The following is a 6,659-nucleotide window of genomic DNA, read 5'->3' on the forward strand; positions in this document are numbered from 1 at the left end:
GGGGGCAAGTAGAACTCCCTGAAGGCATCACAATCCCACAGGGAGACTAACAGTGTCAACTAACCTGAGCTTTCAGACACTGAGTTACCAAACAAAGAGTTGGTGTGTGGTCCCTGGCACGTATGCAACAGAGGGCTGCCTTGTCTAGCCCAATAACACAGAGACTTTATGCGCCAGTGTGAGGGGTGATCTGGACAGGGGCCACCTTCTTAGAGGCAAAAGGGAGGCCGAATGGAAAGAGGAATTCTGGGAGGGGAGCTAGGAGGGGAGACATCATTTGTGATGTAAATACATAAATGAATTAGGGGGATGTTTGCCCGGAAACGGGAAAGGGAATAACAATCGAAATGTAAATAAGAAATACTCAAGTTAATAAAAAAATAAATAAATAAAAAAAATAAATAAAAATGGAGGTTGGGGATTTATCTCAGTGGTAGAGCACTTGCCTAGCAAGCGCAAGGCCCTGGGTTCGGTCCTCAGTTCTGGAAAAAAAAAGAAGAAAAAATAAAAATGTTTGTATATGGCAATAAATAAATATGTAATTCCTAAGAAACATCAGCAACAAAACAGCAACAACAAAAACTACTTATTTCCTTTGAGGTGAAAGGTGTGTATTTGTTTTGACAGTTGCAGACAGAAGAAGGATTTAAAGGTGAGACATGCTTTTCCACCCCCCAGTTCACTTCATAAAACCATTACTTTTTAGTCTGGTTCCAACTTGAATCTAAAATCTTGTGTGCTGCTAACATCTGTTTTCAGATATTCTTCACGACAAGTAAGCTGGGCTGACACATGGTGTAGCAGATGGCAGGGTAGACTGGCCTATGTTGGTTATTGCAGAGAGCCTCCAGGAATTGCTTGTTTTGGAATTCCTGCAGTAACTGTTGGTGGTGATGTCGCTAGGGTTTCCCTGAGCTCTTTGTCAAGACATGCTACAGTAGGTAGATGGGAGCAAAGTAAAGTCAAAGTGGGATATGAAGTAAAGACACATATTTAGTAATGAATTGACCTGTATTGATATAAGCAACTGAGACCCATGGGGAGATTCTATGCAGTAAGGGACCCCTTTAAAATTAGGTATAAATAAATCTGATAACAGGTTACTTATGATTGATGATGATGCAGACTTATCAGATGAGACCAAGAGCACATGATGACTGATCCCTCTAAATCTGATACCTGTAAAAGAGATACAGATGACACAATATCATTTTAACATTGTAGGAAAATACAGAAGTAGATCTGAAATTTTGACTGTGTAATGTGGTACAGAGATAGACAAACCTCGTCCAAAAATCATTCAATTTCAGAATTTAAGTTTTCCTGTGAAAATAACATACGACTAAAAATGTGGGAATAGAAGCACAGGTAAATAGAATTTTATTTCCCGGTAAGAAAAAAATCTTATTGTGTGTGTGTGTGCTTAAGATGAATTCCGTGAAAGGATTATTCTGGCATTCAGATACTAAGAAGAAAGAAAAGCTATCTTTAAACTACTAACAGTTAAGATATAAGCATCTTTTGTTTGCTTGTTTTGGGGTTTTATATTAAAATTTTTAATGGTTAGAAATTAATAGGATATATCACAGTTAATCAGCTTTTGACTTTTCCATAAAGGAGTACTCTTTTTTCTTATATTTATTGGTTATTCTGTAGTAACATCAATATTTTGGTTGCTGTATAGATATTTTGTTCCAAACAGCTATTTATTATAGAAATATGCATTATTCAATGAGCTACTAAATATACATTAACACTAAATCCTATTGGAAAGGACTTGTTAGAATTAGCTATTAAATCCCTTGTATAATTTGATTGTTTCGTAGAACGAAAGAGTCTAATTTGACCAATTGACATGTTAGAGCTCTTTGAGAATTTGATTATACATCTGAGAATGGTGAATGCCATTTCAGTTAATGTTGGTCAAAGAATTCTTCCTGTCACCAAATTTCAAAACTCATTTTGTTATTATTCACCTATTCATGTTAGTTCAGGGCTGAAAACATTCATAAGGTGTTATTTAAGTTACTGTAATCTTATACATCTTCACATCAATGAAGAGTTGGACGAATTAAATAAAATTCACAAGAACATCTAATTAAAAGCAACATTGAGGGCTGGAGGGATGGTTCATCTGTTAACAGTATTGACTCCTCTTTCATGCTCCTGAGTTTAATTGCCAGCAATGAACATGTGAGTTCAATTCCAAGCAATGTCATGGTAACCCAAAACCATCTGTTATGGATTCCAGTGCCCTCTTCTGGTGTGTCTGAGTACAGAGATTGCAGACTCATGTGCATAAAATAAATAAAATCATTAAAAAAGAAAAGTTGAAAAATTGTAAAAACAAGTGACATTGAACAAATTATATATATTCATATAAATATATATATGAAGGGAACAACAATAATTTGGGGAAAAGGCTATGGTTTTGATAGAGAGTAAGAAGAGGTGTATATGAGAATACTTCTGGGGGGTGTGATGTAATTATAATCTCAAAAAGAATGAAGTGAGTGTCCCAAGCCAATTTCCACTTTCTAGCATCCCTACTGGAGACACACCCAGCTTTTAGCTTAAGTTTGCTTTTTATTGTTGGTGTGATTAGACATTGGTTGCAAGGTTTGCAGCATCCGTTGAGTGGTATCTCCTTGTTCTCCAATGTAAAAATGCAGGCTGGGCCTCTCTCGCTGCTCACACTAGCTTTTTTTTTTTTCCAACATTTTAATCTTGTACTGAACACATTAAAATAAGATACTAAAAGTTTATTTTCATCAAACTCATATAATCTGGATACTTTATTAAATTTAAAGGAATAAATGCCCAAGTGATTTTGTCTACTTATGCATAATCCTTTCTACCTACCAAATTCTACCTTTACATATTTCATAAAGATTATCATTTATATTCAAATATATTATACCGTTCCTTTCTGCCTCTTTTCAATTTTGTTTTAAAAATGTGATAATACCATAAATATTTCCATCATAAATATGTGAATTTTATGGTAGAAATCAAGACGAAACTATGTAGTAATAACATGCAATCGATGGAAAATATAGATTTCTTTTTTTCCCTCCATCTTTATTAACTTGGGTATTTCTTATTTACATTTCAGTTGTTATTCCCCTTCCCGGTTTCCAGGCCAACATCCCCTAACCCCTCCCCCTCCCTTTCTATATGGGTGTTCCCCTCCCTATCCCCCCCATTACTGCCCTCCCCCGAACAATCACGTTCACTGGGGGTTCAGTCTTGGCAGGACCAAGGGCTTCCCCTTCCACGGGTGCTCTTACTAGGATATTCATTGCTACCTATGAGGTCAGAGTCCAGGGTCAGTCCATGTATAGTCTTTAGGTAGTGGCTTAGTCCCTGGAAGCTCTGGTTGCTTGGCATTGTTGTTCACATGGGGTCTCGAGCCCCTTCAAGCTCTTTCAGTCCTTTCTGAATCCTCCAACGGGGGTCCCATTCTCAGTTCAGTGGTTTGCTGCTGGCATTCGCCTATGTATTTGCTGTATTCTGGCTGTGTCTCTCAGGAGAGATCTACATCCAGTTCCTGTCAGCCTGCACTTCTTTGCTTCATCCATCTTATCTAGTTTGGTGGCTGTATATGTATGGGCCACATGTGGGGCAGACTCTCAATGGGCGTTCCTTCAGCCTCTATTCTAAACTTTGCCTCCCTATTCCCTCCCAAGGGTATTCTTGTTCCCCTTTTAGAGAAGGAGTGAAGCATTCTATTTTTGAAGCTAATAATTTATTTTACATTGACAGTTCTGAAAAACAGGTCTTAGTTTGGACATATTTCAATAACAGGTTTGCACATTTACATTTTTAACTAAAAGTTATATTGGCTTCTTAGTCATTAATGAACTACTGATAATGTTTAAATTTCAATAATAATTGACAGTTTATTGTATAATGATTCCTTCCTTAAATTCCAAATACATTAGAGCTTATGATTATTTTAAAAGTGGATCTATATTACAAATCCTTTCATGAATAAAATAAATTCTTCAGTCTTCCAGGTTGGTTTTAAATTAAAAGATATTCTTCTCCTTTTATGATTTAATTTGTCCTTGAATTTTGAACTAACAGGATGGATTCTTATGCCTCTTCTCTTTATCTATGTTCTTATTTTTATGGCGTAAACCTTATCATAATTTCTTGAGAATAAACAAATGGCAATTTTAATTCTTTCCAAATATCATTTCTCCTTCTATGTTGGAAATTTTGTATTCAAAATCTAGGTTTATCTCTCTCTCTCTCTCTCTCTCTCTCTCTCTCTCTCTCTCTCTCTCTCTCTCTCTCTCTCTCTCTCTCTCCAATCACTGAATCACTTGTTGGATTTCTACCAGACATCTCCTGTGTCCCGCTCTAGTAAGATATGTTGTCACTGAGAATGAAGTATCTAGCAGATTCACATGTGATCACTATAAATGGAGAATTGAGGAGGACGACTGACTTAGGAAAAGAACCCTAGTACATGGTAATCATAATCGCAGTAGTGAGAGTACTTCAGAAGAAAGTGTGCATTCTCATTCTGTATTAAAGTTATTAGTAATTTCTTTTAAATATCTCTTATCTACTCTTCATATCTGTCTGTAAGTCCTTTGGAAGATGGGCATTTGAAGTGAAACTTGGTATTGTTTTTCTCTTGTTCCTTTCTTCTGTCAACTTTTATTACCATTTATTAACTGTAAAAAAACAAGGGCTTTCTTCACAAATACACATAGTATACTGAGATCATCTTCAAGCCACTATTGTCCTATCTTGCCCTGCCTTTCCATTGTTCCCTTTCTTTACCTACAGTGGGTTCTTCTATATTCATGAATTATCTGCCTTTTCTCTTTTAAGTTTTCTTTAATTACCATTATTGCATGTAGCATACATATAAATGTACATATACTACCTCAAGAATTGTCCTATGTGTGTCAGTTGGTTTATGCATGCCAGGCCCTGCTCTGGTCCTGTGTTCTTTTCCTCCCTCTTAGGAAGTCCTGGCAATACTGCACACCAAGAAGGAAGAATGAGTGGAGTCCATAAAGGGTAGGTGTTGGTATTAGGAATTGCCTTCAGCAGTGACACGGGCCACTGTTGCCAAGGCAACGGCCATACATTCTTAGAAGACCTTTTGGCTCAATTCATACCTCCATCTGGGATCTTTATGTCACATTCCAAATAAAAGGCCGACTCCCTTTGCCCTTGTTCTCTTTTCTCTTCTTTCTCTCACCCCTTCCCCTGGGCTTGCTCCCCATTAAATCTCACCAACGTGGAACTCTGTTGGTGTTGCTTTGGTGTGCTCTTTCTGGATGGGCAGGACCGATATTTAATAGCGAGATTTTAATAACAGTAGGGAGTGCAGGATCTTGGTTTGGCTAGAAGTGAGTTCAGGCCTGGGGGCAGGGGTAAGTTTCTCTGAGGATTTAATAAAACAGGTCTCTTAGATTATGCACATACCAAGTTAGCAGGTCGACTAACTAGTACTGTTGTTCAGATCCTATCTAGGCAATCATACATTTAATATGTGATTGTAGTATGTAAGTGTGTGGGGAGAGAACAGCAAGTATTATTCTTGCTGTATGATTTTCTAGCATATTATATGAATGTTATCACACTGTCATTTTGGTTCATAAACGTCATATTTTCTAAATAACAATATTATTATTTAAATACATATATATATTAGCTATATATATATATATTTAAGTGTGTATGTCACCAAAACAGCCTGTGAAATAAAACTTCTCAATAATCACATGTGTGTACAAATAAAAGTACTTCAGTAGTTATAGTTAAATTTTCCATAGTCTGATCACAATGCATAAAGGAATAGACAGAAAAATCAGTGGCATGCGTTACCTACTTGTCCAGTGATTTAAGAATTCTTCTAACTATGTATCACAGGATGTACACATTGTGAGTGTCATCCCTGAGCATTCTCCACCTGGATGATACCTTAGGTTTAGCACAAAGCCACAGTGAAGTTAATTAAAAAATCAATCCCAGAAGACATTTAGGGAATTTGCCAATATCTGAAATTAGATAACACTTTTATAAATCACTCCAGGTGAAAAGATCACACAGAAGATAATAGAAAAGATCTTCAGGGTACAAAGTGAACAGTTAAAAATGTGTACTGAATTAATGAGAGGGTTCAGTATAAATTTATATCTCTCAAAGTCTATTTGAAGAGAAAGATATAAAAAAAAATCTATAACCTGTGGTTGTACATCAAAGAGATTGAGAAAATAAAAATCATTTAATCCGAGACTAAAGACCAGATTAAAACAAATCAGAAAATAATGAATTTTTTGAAAATTCTAATATACCATATTACTATTTAGATAGACACTCCACTCATATATATATATATATTGCTGGAAAAATGGACTATTTCATGTTGCTACAACAATTTTCAAAGGTCCTGAGAGAATTATGAACAGATTTGTGTGCAATCATATTTGGCAGTCTAGAAAGCCATGGGTTATAAAACCTTAGCAAGTTGAGAAAAAGAACTAGCAATAAAGACATTGAGTTGTAATAAAATAATTTCCTACCTAGAAAAACCAAGGCTACACTAGTAATTCTGTCACAAATTTGAAGGGATGGCAATTCCATCCAGCACATACTCATTTTACATTAGGAAAGGAGGGTGTATTATTTTT

General features: G+C 36.0%; 1 long non-coding RNA gene across 1 annotated transcript; it reads right to left on the reverse strand.

The window, feature by feature from the left end:
- Positions 1-460: 460 nt before the first annotated feature.
- On the reverse strand, positions 461-5,052 carry LOC134480284 (uncharacterized). The gene is made up of 3 exons (XR_010054656.1): positions 4,904-5,052; positions 1,105-1,179; positions 461-482 (listed from the first exon to the last, which is right to left on the reverse strand). It is a non-coding gene; the product is annotated as an uncharacterized LOC134480284 (long non-coding RNA).
- Positions 5,053-6,659: the final 1,607 nt, after the last annotated feature.

Source organism: Rattus norvegicus, chromosome 9 (genome assembly GCF_036323735.1).
Source record: "Rattus norvegicus strain BN/NHsdMcwi chromosome 9, GRCr8, whole genome shotgun sequence".
NCBI classification, from domain to species: domain Eukaryota; kingdom Metazoa; phylum Chordata; class Mammalia; order Rodentia; family Muridae; genus Rattus; species Rattus norvegicus.